This window comes from Lissotriton helveticus, chromosome 3_1 (assembly GCF_964261635.1).
Source record: "Lissotriton helveticus chromosome 3_1, aLisHel1.1, whole genome shotgun sequence".
In the NCBI taxonomy this organism is placed as follows: Eukaryota; Metazoa; Chordata; class Amphibia; order Caudata; family Salamandridae; genus Lissotriton; species Lissotriton helveticus.
In genome coordinates, this window is record NC_136061.1 from 1,587,821,215 (window position 1) to 1,587,843,191 (window position 21,977).

Genomic DNA, 21,977 nt, shown 5'->3' on the forward strand with positions numbered 1-21,977 from the left:
ACCAGTGGTCGTGCTTATGAAGTGAAAGATGGTTGTCCAGTTGAAAAAGAAAAACTTGTGACAACAGAGGCAGAAGAGGTGTTAGGTAATGAGGTTTTAGGAAGACGTGCTAAGGGTCCTGTGTACACCTGGAAGTGTAATAGTATTTGCAGTGTGCGACAGGATTCCATCAATTTGCTTTGTGATTTTGTACGGTCATTTAATAAGAAAAGTTTGAAGCAGAAAATGAGGTTGTTGCAAGAATTAGATCCTTGCAGAGTGAGAGAAGTGACAGGTTTGCATGGTCATTCACTGGCTTGTCTTTCCAGGAGAGTATGCCAGAGTGTTTTTCATCATTTCAGGATGCTAGCAGTGCATCATAATAAAGTGAGGAAATTAGTTAGAATTTTGTATTATGCTAAGAGTCCAGCAATTATGCTTAAACAATTATGCGCTGCTCTTTTGCATGGTTCTGAAATAGATGTGAAGAATATATGAATATATATAACCTCTTTCGCAGCACTATACGGCGGGGGAGCTTTATGCTCTCCGCACTGGTTCCAGTGGCTGCTGCACGGTCTTCCCTGGGCGTCACCTCGGTAAGTCCATCTGCCCCGGTTGCGGTTGGCGCCCCTCACGTGCTCTGCCCGGGCCCCCTGGCAATCCCTGCTCCAGTGTGCGATATCCCTGCATGCTACTTAACACCAGATCAGCATGCAGACACGCTCAAGATATCTTTGAGCTACTGGACACGGCCAAACCCCTGTGCCTCATGCTCACTGAGACATGGTGGGGAGAGTCGTCGAACCTGGATGTGGCCATGGCTGTCCCGCCTGATTACAATGTCTTCAGGAAGGACAGAGTGGTGGGAAGGGGGGGGCGGAGTGGCACTGGTGGTGAGGAAAGATCTGGCTTGTACTATTCTGCCAGTGGAGGATATTCGTGGCTCGGAGGCCCTTGCTTTTTCCATCTCTTTGGCCCCGCAGCAATCAGTAAAGGGGCTATTGGTCTATAGACCTCCTGGCCCGCACGGAATGTTTTTTGAAGATCTTGATTCCGTTTTACTGAGTTTGGCCTTGAAAGCAGAACATTGTGTTCTGGCCGGGGATTTTAACTTCCGGATGGATGATTCGCTTGATGCGGCCACTATTAAAATCATAGAGGCCACGGCACCATTGGGATTGTATCCCTATCTACATGGGCCGACGCATAACAAGGGGCACACCTTAGACCAGGTTTTCTCGACTTCCCCTCTTGAGGGGTTAGAGATTATCCCGGTTCTATGGTCAGACCACCGGTTGGTTAAATTTTCCATCTGTGGCACAGTTAATTTGACTGTAGCCGCCCCACGGCAGCATGGTCAAACCCATAGGGCTTATCATCGAGTGACCCCTGAGATGCTGGCTCAGGCCGCTCTGGATCATCCTTGCCCTCTTGTGGGTGACCTGTCGCAGGATTTGGAGTCCCTGCAGGTATGGCTGACTGACAGGCTTAACGATCTTGCCCCGGAACTGGCCCCTCGTCGCACTCCGAAACGAGTGTCCGCCCCCTGGTTTACCGTTGCACTGTCGGCTAAGCGGCAGCAGTGTAAGGTGGCCGAAAGAGCTTGGCGGGTTAAATATGATGAGGCGGCCAAGGTGACTTTTAAGAACATGGTTAAGGAGTATCACCGGGAGATTCGCCTAGGTAAGAAAGCCTACCTCGCAGGGAGGATAGAAGCTGCCTCCAACTCCTGCAAGGAGATTTTCTCTATAGTCAGGGAATTTACATCTCCACGGGTAAACATCGTTGAGGAGAGGCCCTCCGACTCCTGGGCGGCGGATCTTGCTGGCTTTTTTACAAGCAAGATCCAACTTATACAGGCCTCTTTCCCAGCGGCTACACCCATGGAGCGAACTGCCACTGAGGCCATTCGATCGCCTCTGGCCTTGCCAGGCCCGATACTGGGGGCTTTTCCACCTATACTGGAGTCCGCCTCTTTAGCACTCTTGGCCAACTTGAAATCTGGCTCGCCCCTGGATCCTTGTCCTGCTAGAACACTGGCGAAACTGGCTGATGTGATCAATCCTATGGTCAACCCGCTGCTAAATCTTTCATTGAGTCAGGGAGTGGTCCCGCAGGCTTGGAAGCAGGCGATGGTCATCCCGCTGCTTAAGAAGCCTGGTCTGGACCCTAAGGCCCTTGTCAACTACCGGCCTATCTCTCTGTTGCCGGCTCTTTCGAAAATTGCTGAAAAGCACGTACAATCGGTGCTTTCCAATTTTCTAGAGGCGAATGAGATTTTGCATGCCTCCCAGTCAGGTTTTCGCCCTAATTTTAGCACCGAGACGGCGCTCCTCGAGGTCTCTGAAACAATCAAGGAGATCTTGGATCCAGGGGGTAAAGCCATGCTGGTGATGTTGGATTTGTCGGCGGCTTTCGACACCGTTCCCCATGAGGGTCTTCTCACAAGACTCTATGAGATAGGACTTCGGGGAACGGTGCTCAGTTGGTTTTCTTCCTTTCTAGACAGCCGCCGGCAAACGATCTGGGCCTCACCAGATTCCGCTGTGATGCCTCCACTGGGAGTCGGGGTCCCTCAGGGCTCTATTCTGAGCCCGACCCTCTTTAATATCTTTATGACCCCTTTGGCGGCATTGGCGGAGTCGTTCGGGGCCCGGATCGTATCTTATGCCGACGATACCCACCTTCTCTTCTCGTGTAAGAGAGGAGAAGATTTCGAGGGGGAGAGTATCCGGGATTGCCTTGGGGCTGTGTTCCAATGGTTCCAACTGCACAGCTTCAAGTGCAATTCCGACAAGTCTGAGATACTCTTTTTTGGGTGCGACACGGAGCCAGACTGGCAGGCCTGGTGGCCTACTGACATGTTCCCCCCTATGCGTTCTTCCCAAATAGCGAAAAACTTGGGTGTTAAGCTGGACGCGGGGCTCACAATGAAAGCCCAGATCTTAGGAGTGTCAGGCATGTGCTTTGGCCTCCTCAGGATGCTGCGGAGGTTCCTTCCCCTGTTATCGGAGGAGCACCGGAAGCTGACTGTACAGGCCCTGATTGGCTCCAGGTTGGATTATTGCAACATTTTATACCTGGGCCTGCCGGAGTACCTGTTACAGCGGCTTCAGGTTGTACAGAATGCTGCGGCAAGGGCGGTCTATGGAGTGAACAGGCGTACCAGCGCTATGGGTTTGCTCCAGACCTTGCACTGGCTCCCAATCCGCAAGCGGATTGTTTTTAAGGCTCTGACATTGACATTTAAGGCCCTTCATGCGTCGGGAGCGAAATATCTCCAGAGGAGACTGACTTTCTACCAACCAGCTCGCTCTCTTAGATCAGAATCTTTATTTCTGGCTACTGTCCCACGGGTGAAGAGAGCGCGTCTGGGTGGTCGCTCCTTTGGGTTACTGGCACCTCAATTATGGAATTCCCTGCCCCTCTCACTTCGGGGATCCACTGGCTTATTATCCTTCAGAAAGGACCTTAAGACCTGGCTGTTTGTCCAGTAGGTCGTCTTTGTGTGCTGCTTTCTGTTTTCCATTTTGTTGTTTTTTTATTCTCTTAAAGGTGTTATGTTAGTTTACTGCAGCCTGCTTCAATTAAAAGCGCCGGGACACTCTTTTTGAGAAGCCGTGCGCTCTACAAAAAAACCAGTTAACATAACATTAACATAACATAACATATGTGAAGAAATTGAGTTTTGTTACTTTGGAAGTAAAGAGGAGAATGTTGAAATTGACCAAGAAGAAGCGGGTAATGTGGAAGATAGTGTACAGGTTTCCAGTACAGATAATTTCCAGAGGAAAATTGCGATGTTTCAGGTCAAATCAAGTGAGAGGCCAAATTTCACTTGTGTGTGTTGTCGACGCACTTATTATAAGAATCAGACTAAGTTAGTGGATTTATATGCAAAAAGTGAAAGGGAAAATAATAGTGAATGGAAGGATTTCGCAACATACTTGATGGCAGAAAATTGTTTTGATTTGGGATTGGATCAACGTGTGTGTACTTATTGTTGTTGCAAATTAAATCAAAACCAGATGCCTGCTAGAGCAGTTCATAATAATCTGGAATTGGTTGAGATTCCTTCTGAATTGAAGGATTTAAATACTTATGAATCTATTTTGATTCAAAGTATCCATCCCTTTCAGGCTATTGTAAGAATGGAGCCAAAGACAGGGAAATTGCCTCCATCAGATTTACAGAGAGGATTAAAGGGAAGAGTTGTTTATTTGCCTCTAGATTTGAAGAAAAACATTAACACAATTGGAGTAGAAAAAGTGGAAGAGGAACCTCTGGTTATCTTAGTTAATGGGGTTCCGACAAAGAATAAGAAAATATGGCAAGATTTAGTGGATGTTAGGAAAGTTAAAAAGGCAACATTGTATTTAAAAAAAATAATAAATACTATAAGAATGTATATGTTGCAGAAGAGGAAGTAAGTGAGGAAGAGGATAGCGATTTGTGTGCTGGTCAAATTGAGAAAGTAGAACCCTCTACTAGTGAAGAAATATATGAACATTATAGTGTTCATCCTTTGCATTCCAAGGAAGTCATGGGGAATGCTATTGAGTTGTTTCAAATGAAACAAGCCAAAGGGAGTCCCATTAGTGTTTGGGAGGAAAGTTTGGAAGCTCGGTGTTTCCCACAGCTTTTTCCAACAGGTCAGGGAGGAAGATATGATGAGCGACCTCATCAAATTCCTGCTTCTGAATACCGGACTTTGCGATTGTATGCAGGAGATGCTAGGTTTCGACAATGCATTCCCTATTTGTTTCATCTCCTGTTTGAAAGCGATCTGTCTGGACTGTCATATGCAGTGAACCACATCTTGAAAAGTGGTATACACATGCAAAACATCTCGGCAAGTGACTTTATGGATAAAGTCAATGTCCAAGACAGTATTTTGGATTCTCACCTGATTAATCTCATGGCGTGTCAGCGTGGTACTAATGAGTACTGGTACCATCGTCATGGTGATTTAAAATGTATGCTGAGGAACTTAGGAACTCCCACATGGTTCCTCACTCTGAGCTGTGCCGAGTATGGCTGGGAAGACTTACTTGAATTTCTACGAGAGGCAAATGCTAACATAGAAAACATCGAATTCAAGACACCCGGAGAACTGTGCTCTTTGAATCCAGTCAATGTATGTAGGTACTTCAATCATAGATTTGAAGCTATGATGTCTTTCATCATGAATAAGAAGAATCCACCTCTTGGAGAGGTGTTGGATTTCTTCTGGAGAAAGGAGTACCAAGCAAGAGGTGCTCCTCATATACATATGTTGCTGTGGATCAAGGATGCACCTAAATTTGGAACGGATCCAGAAGACTCAGTGATGAGTTTTATACAAGAGTATTCTACGTGTGCTGTTCCAAACGCAAAGGAGAAGAAAAGCCTAAGAGAAAAAGTTCTGCGTTTCCAAAGCCATCGATGTGGAAAGTACTGTCGTCGTAAATTCCGAAACAAGGACAAGTTCTACACCAAATGTCGTTTCGGCTTTCCACGACCGGTGATTTCTAAAGGAAGAGTAAACAGTTTGATGTCTTCGCTGCGACATAATGTGATGAAGAAATCACCTAAAAACACATACAATTTGAAGAGGAACGAAGAGTCCAAGTACATCAACGACTACAACCCGGTGATTTTGTCCATGTGGAATGCTAACATGGATATACAGTTTGTGGCTGATAACTGTATGGCTGTGGCTCGGTATGTGACGTCTTACATCACCAAAAAAGAGAAGACAGAATTGAAGGATATGTGGGAGGACATTTCCCATGAAAAGAGCCTCAGCAAGAAGTTGTACAGTTTCAGTCTGAAGATGTTGTCGCATCGAGAAATTGGAGCGTACGAATGTTCTGACCGGTTGTCTTCAGCAAGTCTCTATGCCAAGTCCAGGAGTATCATTTGGGCGAGTCTTGGTCTTGCTGCAACGCGTAATCGAGTTCTCAAACCTGTGCGGGAAATTGAGTATTTGGCGGAAAAGGAGCCAAACAGTACCGACATTTTGAAGACCAACATGTTGGATACATATTATCCAAATCGAAGCATTCACCTCGAGAATGTTTGTTTATATGAGGTTCTTCAAAATTACATATTCAAGAGGAACATCAAAGAAGATACTGAGAAAGGAGTGTATGCTGTAATAGGAAGTGAGGGATGTCTGGTCAAGCAAAGAAAATGCCACTTGGTAAACCATAGAAAATTGAGTGGCGAATCTCCTGAAAAAAAGGAGTTTTTCTATTTAGCACTTTTGCAACTTTTCAAGCCTTGGCGTGCAGAAGAGGAACTGCTTGGAGATTTTCTCTGTTACGAAGACTCTTTCAATGCCGCCAAGGAGACCATAGAATGTCCTGCTTTTCCCAAATATGTAGAAATGTTGAATGCGGAAATTGAGCAGGAAGCAATGATTGCAGCCGAGATTGCCAGAGACAGTTCTCAGGACAGTCAGAGTTCTGCTTCATTGAGTCAGGATCCACTAGGAGGACCTGTTATCGAAAATGAAGCTGCCACTGCTATGAATGAAGTGGAAAGAGCCATGGCACATGCTCAGGAGGATGCGGTTAACTTAGAAGAGTTGGAAAGACAACTCAACGTTGAGCAGAGGAAAATATATGACGAAGTTACCATGCAAATTGATCATGGATTAAGTCATGACAAGAAAGAGTGCTCATGTACGTCGTTGAAGCCTGTCCGACTGTACGTGAGTGGAGAAGCGGGAACTGGAAAAAGTTTCCTTATTAAAGTAATTTCATGTTATTTGCAGGAAAGGACAGAGTCATCGCTGTCTTGTGTTGTCACCGCTCCAACTGGACTGGCAGCACATAACATTAAAGGGATTACTTTACATCGTTTACTGATGCTGCCAGTGGAGCATGACAACAAATTACAATATCAGAAGCTATCTGGAGATGCTTGTTTTGAAGTTTCAAGAATCTTGAGGAAAATGAAACTTCTTATCATTGACGAAGTAAGCATGGTTTCCAATGTCATGCTTGCCTTTGTGCATTTGAGAATGCAAGAAGTTCTCAAAACAGAGTATGGTGTTATTTGGTGGCAAACACATCATTGTTTTCGGAGATCTTCTGCAGCTGACACCAGTGAAAGGGCAACCTGTGTTCAAAATGCTCACGCATGAAGATACCAGGAAGTGCCTAGGCAGCATTGGCAACGTCAATATATGGTTAAACTTCAATTATGCTGAACTGCATGAAAATATGCGTCAGGCGAAGGATGAAGTTTACAAGACTATTCTACAAGATGTTAGAATTGGAAAAGTGACCGAGCATGGGAAAGAAGCTTTACATGCACGATTACTGTCAAATTTATATCCAGAACAAGATGTTGTGCCTGAGAATATTTCTCAGAAAATTACTGAGAAGAAATCTGGAATATGTTTGATGCCAACTCTTGCAGAATGTGCCAAATTCAACAACAAAATGTTGCATTTAGAAAAGCAAGAGATTGTGAAACTGGAAGCTATTGACAGAGTAGAGCATATGGGATCAACAATTATTTTGTCTGAGAATCTGAAAACAAAATTGGACTCATTAGAGAAGAGTATATCTAAAACTGCAGGTTTTGAAAAGACTGTGTGCTTGAACTGCCGTATAATTTTAAGAAGGAATTTACATGTTGAAAGAGGTCTGGTAAATGGATCAATGGGTAATGTTGTTGATTTTGTGAAATACAGAAATAGAGATGGAATTGAATTTTTAAAAATTAAATTTGATGGCATTGAGGAAGTACAGCTAATTGGTCGTTGTTCTGCTAGATTTTTGCTTGTAAAAGACTTATATGTTCGCCGTAAGCAGTTTCCTGTTTGCTTGGCATATGCGGTGACAATCCATAAATCGCAAGGTTTAAGTGTAGACAGTGCATTGGTGAATATTGGCAGTTCTGTGTTTAAGGAGGGTATGGCATATGTGGCATTGTCACGAGTTAGAACTTTATCGGGATTGTACTTGATTGAGTGTGATGTCACAAACATTTGTGCGGATCTAGATTGTGTTAAGGAATACAATAGGTTAAGAAGAGAGTATGCGCCACATTTGCCTCAATATCCTTTGTTTGAGAAACGTGTGGTAGGCCGGAAACGAAGAAATGTGACCAATACTAGGGAGGTTGTAGCAAAAAGACGAAAAGTCGATGAACCTGAAATTATAAGCAGAAACAAAAAGGATTCTGTTGAAGATGTTGTTGGTTTTCAATTTGAAAACAGTTCTGGTGTCAACTGCTATGCTAATGTAGTGGTTAATGTTTTGTTTTCTCTAGAAAATGTAAAAGAAGAGATTGTGGTCAATTCTGATCAAAGATTTTGCAGTTTGTTAAATTCTGTCTTAGAAAAATGTAGCACTGATAGAACAAACATAGAAAGTGTGTCTGAAATTCGAAATCTGTTAGACAGATGTTCAGGCCAAACACAATTCTCTCAAAATATTCAGCAAGATTGTCAGGAGTTTTTAATGTATATCCTTGATGTATTGCATGCTGAAGGTGTAGATGTAGATCAGCTGTTTGGGCTTTCTTATCAATGGCAGCATGACTGCGAGAACTGTATGGTATCAAGTACTACTAGTGTAGACTCAGAAAGATTTATATATTTAACTTTGCCAGACAGTAAATCAGTCTCCTTTAATAAGCTAGTAAAAGCAGCTGATCACAACATGGAGTGTAGCCAATGTAAATCTGAAATGATGTCCACATTATTTATACAAACATATGGCCAGTATGTCATTTTAATGTTCCAACGATGTAGGCCTGATGGAACAAAATTGACAACTTTAATTAAAAATTTTGTGGCTTCGCAGTTGTCAATATCAGGAAGGACTTTTGTAACTGCAGCAATTATATATCATGACGGTCCTTCAATAACATCAGGACATTACACAGCTTATTTAAAGTCCAGAAATGGCTGGTCATTCTGCAATGATTCTGTTTTAATTTTTAAAAAAAAATTGCCGTATGACCTTAAAAACTCTTACCTGGTGTTTTTAAAACCAAAATTTTAGGGAAAGAATCTTGGGATGTGCTCTGAGGAATTTCAAGAAGTTCTAATGGCTCCTACACGATTTGGCCTTGAGGATAAGTGTAGTTCAGAGACATAACTTCTAACCATAAGACTGGACGTCATGGAGAAATAAGTGCACTTTGAATGAGTTCAGAAAAACTATTTCTTTTTATAAGCTAATTGAAGCAGCCAATCAAAACATGGAGTAGAGGGAATGTAAGTCTGCAATGCTGTCTACTGTTTTACATTGCTTTGTGATTAAAAGTGATGTAGAGAATTAAATAATTGTAGTAGTCATAGAGGTAGTGTAAGTCTGCTTCATAGTAAGCAGTATCAGTGTCATAGGAAATGTAGAACATGACTGAGGAAGAAGGGGAAGATATTACTAGTCCAGGATTGTGAAAATGATCTTCAACATTTTAATTCTGAAAGTTGCGGAAATGCCAAATGACGGGATTGGCTTACAAGAAATCCAAGAGTTATAAATGGCTCTGACAAGATTTGGCCTTGTGGAAACTTGTGGTAGAGAGCAAGAAGTCATTTATTGTATGTAACATGTTTTTCAAAACGATGGAGGTTTTCTTTCAGAAAGTGGCGGGCTGAAAGTAATAACAGCACAACAGAGTGTAAGCTGTTCATAGGACATCCTTTGACGTCATGGAAAGTAAGTTAACTTTAAGGAGTTCTGAATTCTGATTTGTTATGTTGTATGGGTTTTTTAAACACAATCATTTTGATTGTGTTTTTTTTTCCCCGCTGTTATATGATGAATACATTCAAGTCACTGTTTTTAGTGAAATTTGATACATTCTGAGAACAGCAAAAATAAACCATTTAACATGTATAATTAATTCTGTACTGTTTCCATTTATGATGTACATTTAGAACTGTGTAGGAGGGATGGAGAAGGAGAGGCTTCTGTAAGTGTCAAAGTTCTTGCATACAGTGCTCATATTCTACATAGTCTTTCATATGATAGACTACATTTCCACAATGAGATACCTAAGCAAAGGAAGCACAGGTCATATGATTGTGGAATGAGCAAAAAAATGTGCATGTTTTTCAATTATATTACCTGTGTTTCCTAACATTACACACCACATTGTGTAGATGAGGTTTAGGCCTGTTCCTGGAGACAGAGGAGGTCTGACATTTGTTCAAGAGTGCAGTGGACATTAATCACTTCGTTGGTAGGCCTCCACATGTATTATGTCCTCTGTTCTCTTCAAACAACTCGAAGTTTCATTTGGAACCCTGAGTAGGTCTCACCTCAAACAAACCTCTGGATAGGACACATCTTATTGGCATCCTGAAGCAATCATTTAAAATGTTAGTGTCTTGCGACACTTTTCTGAGACAACAGCAGTGCAAAAGATGCACCATGTTTTAAGATAGGCCTCACTTCATCTATATCAAGATACTGTTAGTTTAAAATGTATATCTTTAGGACTGTGTAGGGGGCCTGGAGAAGCAGAAGCTTATGTCAGTGTCAAAGTTGTTGAAAAACTGTTTGTCCTTCAATCTTTCCCCTTGTCTTTTGTAATTTTTAAATACATGTTTTAATATTTTTCAAATGTCTGTTCTCTCTTTCACAGATTGAAAGTATAAAAACAAAAAGTGAGTAATTTAACGACAATTATAAGGTAAATGTTTTGTATTCTTTTTGTTACATTTCTATCACATTCACCTACTATTAGTTCCACAGCTTTATTTCTTTAACCCTCAATTTCCTGCCTTTGCTACTTTCCTCATTCCTTTCTCTTTTACCTACTTACTCAACTCCTTCCACTCCTTTTCTCAGTCCCTCTCTTCTCATAGTTCCTCACTCTTGTTCACTCACTCCGTCTCTATTACTCTTAGTGTCTTTGACTGATCACTTTTTCACTACTTGTTCATAATGCTTTCTCTGTGTAGTTGAAGCACACTAAGGGGCATATTATGAAAACAGCCAATAAAATTATTGCTGTTTTTATTGGCAGAAAACTGGTGCAAAAGTGGTTTTAGCGGCAGTTTTCTGCCGCAAAAGCGGCTTTGGTGACATATTTCTGCCGATAAAAGCTGCAAAACTTTTATTGCCTATGTTGATGATATGGCTCTATGTTATTTACATTTCTTTGCTGTTTCAATTAATATTTTTCTGTTATTTTTTGTTTTCTGTTTTCTATTTTTTCTCTCTGTTATTCCCCATGTTTTAATCTTATTTTGAACATTCACTCACATTCTCCAAGAAACTCTTCTTTGTTATTGTTCTACTCTCTTTTTTTTCTTTCACTTCCTTATCTATTTTGTTTTCCACAATTATACCCTCTTCCGTCTTTTCTTCGGTAAATAGATCTATTAAACAGTATCTCTGGTTTACTCCCTATAGCTGTCTTTCTTTTAACATCACTCTCTGTTTACTTTCCTTATACTTATTCTTCTTTTTTTTTTTTTTTTTTTAATTTTTTGGTTCGCTCCCGGTTCGCGAACTAAAAGAAATAGAGCTTGCTAGAGTGCTAAACATTCTAGCAATTTTTTTTGAAAGGGGAGGTAGTTCTGAAAAGAACTTTTTTTTTAATGTTTTTGTTGTTTTATATTTTTTTTTATTTTTTGAACATTTTTTGTTTTTTTTGTATTTTTTGAACAATATTATATTTTTTTGTTTTTTTTGGGGGGGAAACAACAAAAAACAGGCATTGAAAAGGGCTCAACAGGAGCAAAAAAAAAATTACTGTGTGGGGCGGTTAGGGCAATTATGATTGTTGTAAGCTAGGTTTATTGAATTGATACTCATGTTGCCACATGATATCAATGCACCGCAGTGCAGACAAGTAAACTTCATATGCCCAAAATTATCCTGGATGTTTGGCACGGTTTCCCGTGCCTCTGCTGCTGTCAAAGAAATCAACGAAGTTGACCTGGCCACAGGAGTTGCTGTTGGGTTCTGTTCCATGTCTCTTATTTACGCCCGGCTGTAATTGAGTGGATGCCACCTGCTCATGTGCCTATGCATGGTATAGTTCCCATAGCTATACTTTTTATCAGTCCCTCTTGATAATTTTTCTTTGCAAATGAGGCAGGTGACATACCTCGCATTCACTTTTTTCTGGCCTGGAGGCATTGAAAAAAACTGCCAAATGAAACTGGCTTTCCTATGGGAAACCCGGGGCACCTCTTCCAAGAACTGTGGTCCTTCTCTCTCCTCTTCCTCTATTTCTTCCTCTTCCTCCTCTGTGTTGGTGATGACCTGGGGAGGTGGTCCTCTCTTCCCATGAGGAGGTGGTGGTGGTGGTGGTGGGGGTCCACCAGCTGAAGCTACCATTGAAGCCATTGCTCTAGTATGAAATAAGGTCTTCCTCTCACAAAGATGAAAGTCAGAGTGAGGAAAGAAGGAGGGGTTTTCATCATTTGGGAAAAACAATAGTTCTAAACCAATGAAAAGTGTTATTTTTAGGTCACCTGACCTAGCCTTACATGATTATGAAACCAAAAGTTAAATGAACCAATGAAAAGTTTTATTAACAAGTCACATGACCTCTCACGCTTATGTTACGCGCTGCGGAACGCGCCCCGGATCGCTTCCGGGTGGCTGCGCTTCGCGCCTCGGTTCGCGTACCGGAGCACTTCCGGGTGCGCTAACGCAGCGCGTCATAAGACGCATTACGCGACAACGTGATACGTCGCGCTTCCGCGATGCGTCACGATGTTGATTTCTAACGCGGCAGTTGCGCTAACGGAACGTTTACCGGTTCGCGGACCAGGTCGCGGCATCAAATTGAGCTAACGGAAAGCTTCCCGGTTCGCGAACCGGGAGCGAAACAAAAAAAATATTTAAAAAAAAATTATTAATAAACATATAAAATATATTTTTGGATTTAAATAAGAATACATTTTATAGCTATAGATATTAGCTTTTAAAAAACCAATGAAATTCACTGAAAAAACCATAGGTTATAGACCATATATAGTTAGGAATTAGCATTTACAAAACCTTGAAAATTCACTGAAAAAACCATAGGTTATAGACCATATATAGTTAGGAATTAGCATTTACAAAACCTTGAAAATTCACTGAAAAAACCATAGGTTATAGACCATATATAGTTAGGAATTAGCATTTAAAAAACCTTATTTTACTCACACAAAACCATTGAAATTCCATATATAGTTAGTTGTACTAACTATATATCGCGCACCCGCAATCCACTGCTGATCATGTCACATATTACATCATTCATGACATGGTCAGTGACATCACTGATGACATCACTGATGACATCTCAAATGACATCACTGATGACATCACTGATGACATCTCAAATGACATCACTGATGACATCACTGATGACATCTCAAATGACATCACTGATGACATCTCAAATGACATCACTGATGACATCACTGATGACATCTCATTTGACATTACTGATCACATCACTGATGACATCATTCATGTGATAATACGATGAACCTCTTCAGACTCTAATATAACCTTAGATACAATCAGTGTAAACAAACACTCATAGACTGTCACTCATCCATGGAGTTACTCAGACACTTAGTCAGTCATACAAAGAATCAATCACACCTCCATTTCCTCAACTATACAGTTATACACACCTTACTTATTCAAACATATACTAAAACATATTTACTCACTTATACAATCCTGGATACAAGTTCACAATGATCCATACAGCCACTCACACATTCACTGGCTCTTATGCACAGTTATTTATATATGTCAACTCTCACATGTACTGTATTTTACATATGTACTTACTTTAACATGTAGCACTGAGATATCCATTCACTCACCAATACACTCATGCACACAGTCAACTGCCCATACAGCTGTTTCCACATGCACTTTTGAACCCATACATCTAGTCAATCAACTGCTCACACATCTATGCAGAGAGTCCTACACCTCCCAGCCACCCACACACACACTCCCATACAAATGCTTGGGCAACCAATCAATAACCCATACAGTTAATCATATAGCTACTGATCAACACATGCAGCAGTTTACAGAACAACAGACATAATGATGCACAAATTAAGACAGTTTAGTCACTAACCCATGCACTCAGTGAGACACATTTAATCAGTCACTCATACAGTCAGTCATGCCCCTACTAAATCCTTCATCCAGACACTTATACATCCACTCAAGACATATTTTAACTTTACAGAAAAATACAGTCACTGGATGTTGTCATCAGTGATGTTATCAGTGATGTCATTTGAGATGTCATCAGTGATGTCATCAGTGATGTCATTTGAGATGTCATCAGTGATGTCATCAGTGATGTCATTTGAGATGTCATCAGTGATGTCATCGGTGATGTCACTGACCATGTCATGAATGGTGTAATATGTGACATGATCAGCAGTGGATTGCGGGTGCGCGATATATAGTTAGTACAACTAACTATATATGGAATTTCAATGGTTTTGTGTGAGTAAAATAAGGTTTTTTAAATGCTAATTCCTAACTATATATGGTCTATAACCTATGGTTTTTTCAGTGAATTTTCAAGGTTTTGTAAATGCTAATTCCTAACTATATATGGTCTATAACCTATGGTTTTTTCAGGGAATTTTCAAGGTTTTGTAAATGCTAATTCCTAACTATATATGGTCTATAACCTATGGTTTTTTCAGTGAATATATATATATTTGATGTTTTATATAGCACGAACTCAACCTGAGGGTATTGGAGCGCTTTACATGAGTACCTGTCAATTACATATTGATGTTTTGTAGGCACTTGAAGCAAAATGGTCTGCCCAGAATCACAGGTTGTTGAGCCGACACCCAGACGCCGCCGCCGCCCTCAACGCACTCAATACCGGCCGGCACCCCACCAGCTGCCGGGCCGCCCCGAAACGCATTCACGGACCCTTCACCTGCAGAACCTGCAAGTTCACCTGCCTCCGTACCTGCACCGCGCCCGCCAAGCCAAGCACCAGCAGCAACCTCAAGTGCATCCTGCTCAACACCCGCTCCGTCCACAGACACGCCGTGGAACTCTGGAACCTCCTTGACACAACATCACCAGACATCGCCTTCCTGACGGAAACCTGGATGAACGGCTCCTCATCCCCCGACATCGCCATCGCCATCCCGGACGGGTACAAGATCATCAGGAGGGACCGCATCAACCAGACCAAAGGAGGCATCGCCATCGTCCACAAGAACTCCATCCGCATCACGACCGACTCCAACGACACCTTCGCCGCCGCCGAGCGCCTCCACTTCCAGATTCACACCGACCCAAAGACGACCCTCAGAGGCACCCTCATCTACAGACCCCCGGGACCACGCACTCAATTCAGCGAAGACATCACGGACTTCATCAGCCCGCACGCCCTCCCCTCCGCCAACTACATCCTCCTAGGGGACCTCAACTTCCACCTGGAGAACAACAAGGACCGCAACACCGCCGCCCTGCTGGACAACCTCGCCAACCTCGGACTCAGGCAACTGGTCAACACCCCCACCCACTACGCCGGCCACACGCTTGATCCCATCTTCTCATCCAGCAAGCACATCACCTTCAGCCACTCCACCGGACTCCACTGGACCGACCACAGCTGCGTCCACTTCAACTTCAGGAGAACCACGACCCACCACCACCCGCAACAGGTTCCTCACAGAAGCTGGAGCAAGATCACCACAGACCAGCTCACCACCTCCCTCAGCCAGAACCCACCTGCCAGCACAACGGACCCCAACGAAGCAGCCCACAACTTCACGCAGTGGCTGACCGCCTGCGCCGACGACCTCGCTCCACTGAAGAACCCTCCCAGCAGACCCAGAAGCAAGAAGGCCCCCTGGTTCACCAACGAACTCAAGGACTCCAAGAAGACCTGCCGCACCCTCGAGAAAGCCTGGCTCCTCAACCAGACCACTGACAACATGACCGCCCTCAAACACGCCACCCGCAAGCACCACCAGCTCATCCGCACCACCAAGAAGAAATCACTGAAGGAACGACTGGACAACAACGCCCACAACAGCAAGGAACTCTTCTGCATCGTCAAGGAGTTCTCCAACCCCAGCACCGGCAACAAAGACATCACTCCTTCACAAGATCTCTGCGACTCTCTCGCCTCGTTCTTCCACAGCTAGATTGCCGACATCCACAACAGTTTCGGCGCACCATCCACGCACCCTACCGTCGAACCAACGCACCCCACCGCCACCCTCTGTACCTGGACCACGGTGACCACCGAAGACACAGCCCGCACGATGAACACTATCCACTCCGGATCTCCAACCGACCCCTGCCCCCACCACGTCTTCAACAAGGCCGACTCCACCATCGCACCCCAACTCCGGGACGTCATCAACACCTCCTTCAACACCGCCACCTTCCCGGAGAGCTGGAAGCATGCCGAGCTCTGCGCCCTGCTGAAGAAACCAACAGCGGACCCCACCGACCTCAAAAACTTCCGCCCTATCTCGCTCCTCCCTTTTCCTGCCAAGGTCATCGAGGAGATCGTCAACAGACAGCTTGCCGCCTTCCTCGAGACTAACGGATCCCTCGACCCCTCGCAGTCAGGCTTCAGAGCCAACCACAGCACCGAGACCGCCCTCATCGCAGCCACCGACGACATCCGAGCCCTACTCGACAACGGGGAAACAGCGGCCCTCATCCTCCTGGACCTCTCTGCAGCATTCAACATTGTCTGCCACCGCACCCTAGTCCAACGCCTCAGCAACATCGGCGTCCAAGAGAAGGCACTGGAGTGGATCATCTCGTTCCTCGCCGGAAGAACACAGAGAGTCCGCCTCCCCCCGTTTCGATCCGAGGCCACCGAAGTCATCTGCGGCGTCCCGCAAGGATCATCACTCAGCCCCACCCTCTTCAACGTCTAATGAGACCTCTTGCTGCCATCGCACGCCAACACAACCTCAACATCATCTCCTACGCCGACGACACCCAGCTGATCCTCTCCCTCACCAGAGACCCCGACACCGACAGAACCAGCCTACACGAAATGATGAAAGACGTTGCCGAGTGGATGAAGAACAGCCGCCTGAAACTGAACTCAGACAAGACGAAAGTCCTCATCCTGGGACCATCGCCCTCTGCCTGGGACGACTCCTGGTGGCCCCCCGCCCTGGGCACCGCTCCCAAGCCAACAGACCACGCACGCAGCCTGGGCTTCATCCTGGACTTCATCCTGGACTCCTCCCTCTCGATGACCAGACAAGTCAACGCCGTCTCCTCATTATGCTTTCACACCCTTCGCATGCTTCGCAAGATCTTCCGATGGATCCCGACCGAAACCTGGAAGACGGTCACCCAGGCCCTCGTCACTAGCCGTCTGGACTACGGAAACACCCTCTACGCCGGAACCACAGCCAAGCTACAGAAAAGACTCCAACGCATCCAGAATGCCTCCGCCCGACTCATCCTGGACATTCCCCGACGCAGCCACATCTCCGGCCACCTGAGGGACCTGCACTGGCTCCCCGTCAACAAGAGGATCACGTTCAGGCTCCTCACCCACGCACACAAGTCTCTCCACGACCTGGGCCCCAAGTACCTCAACGACCGCCTGACCTTCTAAACGCCCACCTGCCAGCTACGGTCTACTAGCCTCGCCCTCGCCGCCGTACCACGCATCTGAAGAGCCACCGCCGGAGGCAGATCCTTCTCCTACCTGGCGGCCAAGACATGGAACTCCCTCCCCATCCACCTTCGGCTGACCCAGGACCACCTCGCCTTCAGGAGACAACTCAAGACCTGGCTGTTCGAGCAGTAGCGGACCCCCTCCCCCCAAGCGCCTTGAGACCCTTCCGGGTGAGTAGTGCGCGATACAAGTGGCATGATTGATTGATTGATTGAGACGCAAATCTGGTTCCCCAGCTTCTAAGTCTGCAGCTCCCAAGACTGATTTGCATATGGCCATGTCTGAACTGGGGTGGCTTGGTGAGCAAAATAACGATGGATTAAACCCAGATCTGTGACTGGGGGTGAATGTTTTGCCATTGTGCAACATTCCGTCCATCATCTTTTGTGTTTTGCTCCCATATTTGAGCCAAAACCTCTCTTGACGTTGGCTGCAGGATAACTCTGTGCTTTTATTTTCTGTGACAGTCGTGTAACAAGCAACAAACGCTCTCGCTGCACGTCCTTTATCTTTCCACTCCCTCTTCCTCACAGGCATTATGTTCTAAGAATCTGTGCTGTCACGAGATAGGGGTATCTGAAACGCATAGACCTGGCAGAGCAGGTAATTACTTTTCTTGTTGTGTCACATGTGTGGAGCATGTGAAAGCAGTGCTTGTGAATGGAAAGCCGGTCGGCAGTTCTTCACACCTCACTTAGATGAATGTTTGAGACATTTCAGGGAGATCTGAGCAATCTTCAAACAGGTCCCCATGTACATTCAGCCAAGTAGATTTCCCTTGGCCCTTAGGCCGGTGTAGATTTGAATCAGTTTATCAGCTTGAGCTAGAAACACAGACAAGCTGTTGCCCACGCATATGCGTCCCATACCTGGAGATAATGTGTTCTGGTTTTGTTCAGTCCTGTCAGCCACTGCAGGGATACATTTCATACATTTTTCGGTTACCAGTACACCTTTCCCTTAAGGATATATGCCAACAAGAAATCTACACTATAACTTTAAAAGGCATTATTAACATATTAGAGTCAAGTTCTAGTGCAGAGTATATAAATACATGTAATTGCATGTATGAACTTTTGGTCAGTAAAATAAAGGCAATACATATAAAACAATAACAATTGGCAACATGTTTGCTAAATAGATGGCAAGGCAATCTTTAGAAGAAGGATATGTTGCTCATATTTCAGTGTCTTTCCAATTTGCAGCTTCCTCAGAAAAACAAAGTCAAACTTTATCTTATGTTGCTGTTCTTTCAAGGAGCAGATGTCTAGAGCCAGCAAGTGCCCACTATGGGAGATTCATGCAGATTATTATTGAATGTCCACTTTCGCTTGAATTCCTTAAACTTCACTCTCTTCCAGAAACTCTCACTCTGACCTTATATACCATCTTTCGACATCATTATAAGAAAAACTGGCCTTGTGGTTTGTGATAATAGGTTGAACAAAAAGAGGTGAGTTCTCTTGCATATTTTCGAGAACTATTACATTTCGTTTGAAGTATAATATATGAATATTTGACATATGATCTGATCGATATGCTGCCATCCTATAGGAAGACACTGTTATATTGTGAATTTATGTAACTGGAATTATAAACAATTTAACATAAATTAGATATAATTGATAGTAAGATAAAAACATATATGCACGTTATCAGGGGCCTCAAAACAGAAAAGAGCAAGGCACATGACTTTACAAAAGAAGAAAAACTTCATATCACTTACATAAGTTGGTCTACTTTTGTTTTTTCCAAGGAGACAAAACAAAACCCTGTGTAAAATGTATTATTTCTCCTGTGAAGTTCCTGCCCTGTCACATTACAAGTATAGATTGCCTTTAGAAAAGTGCAAACGCAGACCCATTCTAATAATAGCAGCACTGCTTATGGATGTTCCTAATGCCATTCTAAGGGTCTTATTTAAAAGATTTTGCCGTAGGGCAGGTGACAGGCCTTCCCTGTCCTCTGCCCCACAGCAAAAGAAAAGGGCAGGAATGCGCCACATCTATCATTCCTGTCCTCCCCTTTGCTGGCACCTTTGCGACATGGTGCAAGGGGGTCTTTGTTGCAGGGTTGATTGTTTTTGTGCAGGAAGACAAACCTTTTTGCACAAAAACAGTCACAAATAAGTGTTTTCCTCCTTCTATATGTGCTGGAGAATGCAGTACCCATAGAAAAAGGAAAAACGAGGAGAAGTAAAGGTATTTCTCCTTGTTGCGCCTCCTTTATGCCTCCCCCGGGGAGGGATACTTTTTTTGCACTTCCTTAGATTTACGATTCCTCGTAAATCTGGGTCATTATCAAAAAGCCATGTGTGTTGCTGCGAATGCCTCCAGCAAAACCCATTGGATGCCCCTTTAACTCAGAAAACGACATTAAAGGGAACAATAGTGACAAGGCTGCATTAAGTCACGCAAAGTGGCTTAGTGCTGCATGGTAAATATGGAGTAGACCCCTGAGCCACCAGAGCATCGCAAAAAGTGACGCTCTGGTGGCGCAGCCTCATTATAAATGAGGCCCTTAAAGTAGTCCAGCATGGGCAGTCAGTAGCTGTGTTATGGCATCCTGGAAGTGCTAGAACTGCCACACTGGTGAACCGCTGAGGTTATAGCAGTGCTGATGTAAAACGCAGGTACTGCCATTTTAAATATATAGCAGCCCAGCTGGGAGGCCGTACTTTTAAACATTTATTTTTTTTAATATATTTTTTTATTTCATTTTTATTTGGATCCAAAATTTGCATTACAAATACATATATTCAAATAATTTTGGTCATGAACAAAGCGTAAATACAATAATGATAAATACATAATTCATAGCCAAGTATATGTCCAGGGTAAAAAAAAAGATTTTTCAATAAAAAGCTGTCAACAAAGAGAGTAACAAAACACTAAATATCATAAATATAGTTGTCTTAAAATCAAGTAAGTAAACATAAAGTGCATAAAAGCCAAATATGTGAGAGGTAGCCATGCGGTTTAATCAAGACATTCAGTCTAGCCCTGGTTTTCGAGCAAGAAATATTGCCCCAAAGTTGTTCAAATTTCTTCACTCCCCCATTTGGTGTTGCGTATAAATGCTCGCTGATTCTAATTCGCCCCATTTTCTGTAACCAATCCCCCATTCTGGGGACTAACTGAGTTCGTAATTTTTGGAGCAATAGGGACCGAGCTATGGCTGCTGCTACATATAATAGCTGTATCCATTTATTAGATAGGCCAAGAGCCAGTTCATACCCCATAACTTTCAACCAAGTAGGTGGGGCTAAATTGACCTGCCATTCCATTGCCATATATTGGAATATTTCATCTTAAAATCCCTGAATGGCCGAACAGTACCCGATAATATGCGCCCAATTGGTGGGTGACCGATCTGTGCATTGAAAACAGTGGTCAGGAAGACAGGGGTTAATTTGTGTTAAAAAGGATGGAGTTCTATATAGCAGTTGTTTGCTAAAAAATGTAATTTTACAACATTTGGCCCCTCTCAGCACACTAAAATGTAATATATTGACTTCCTCCCACATCTTACTTGTCAATTCCAGACCTTCATATTTTCCCCATTTTTTAATGGCTTTTTGAATATTTTCAGTACCTTCAATAGAAGCAAACATTATTTTCCATTCCCCTGGATTTTCATATAGACCACTAGTGCGGAGACTACCTTTCTGCTGCTGAGGATCTTACTTTTATGGTAACAGAAAATGGTATTCAGCATTCTAAACAAACCCAGAAGTAGAAAATCATCTTGTATAAGCTGTCGGACATCCAATATACTTAGCCATCTCTCCCCCAAGAGAAAATCCAAAATGTTCCTATGTCCCGCTTTTCCCCACTTTTGGACAATATTGGGTGCAAGATTCAACCCAGGCTCCATGACTAATTCGGACAGGGGTGTCACTGCATTAGTTTAAGGAATGGAGTATCTCCAATGGAGATCCCTGCGCTTCTGTAAAAAACCCTTCATGCCCTTATATTAAACTTTTTTAGGTGACTTTACCGACTTTAGAACATCCCAAATATGATACACTTTGAAGATCAGCTGCAAAAAATTATTCATAAAAATACCCTTGTGAAGCTTTGAATAAAACCTGGACATATGCTGTGCAAAATAGTCAATATAGTAATCCTTGAGGTTGGGAAATCCCAGCCCTCCATCCTCCCGTCGTTCTTATAAAGTGCCTAGTGCTACTATGGCCGCTTATTTTTGCGAAATAAAAGATAAAACATAGACTCCACATATTTAAAAAAAGGGCCAATTAAAACACATAGAATAGATGAAAACAGAAAATTAAACAGTGGAAGAACCAACATTTTAATCAGAGAGACTCTCTCTACTTTGAAACATGATGGAACTGCTAA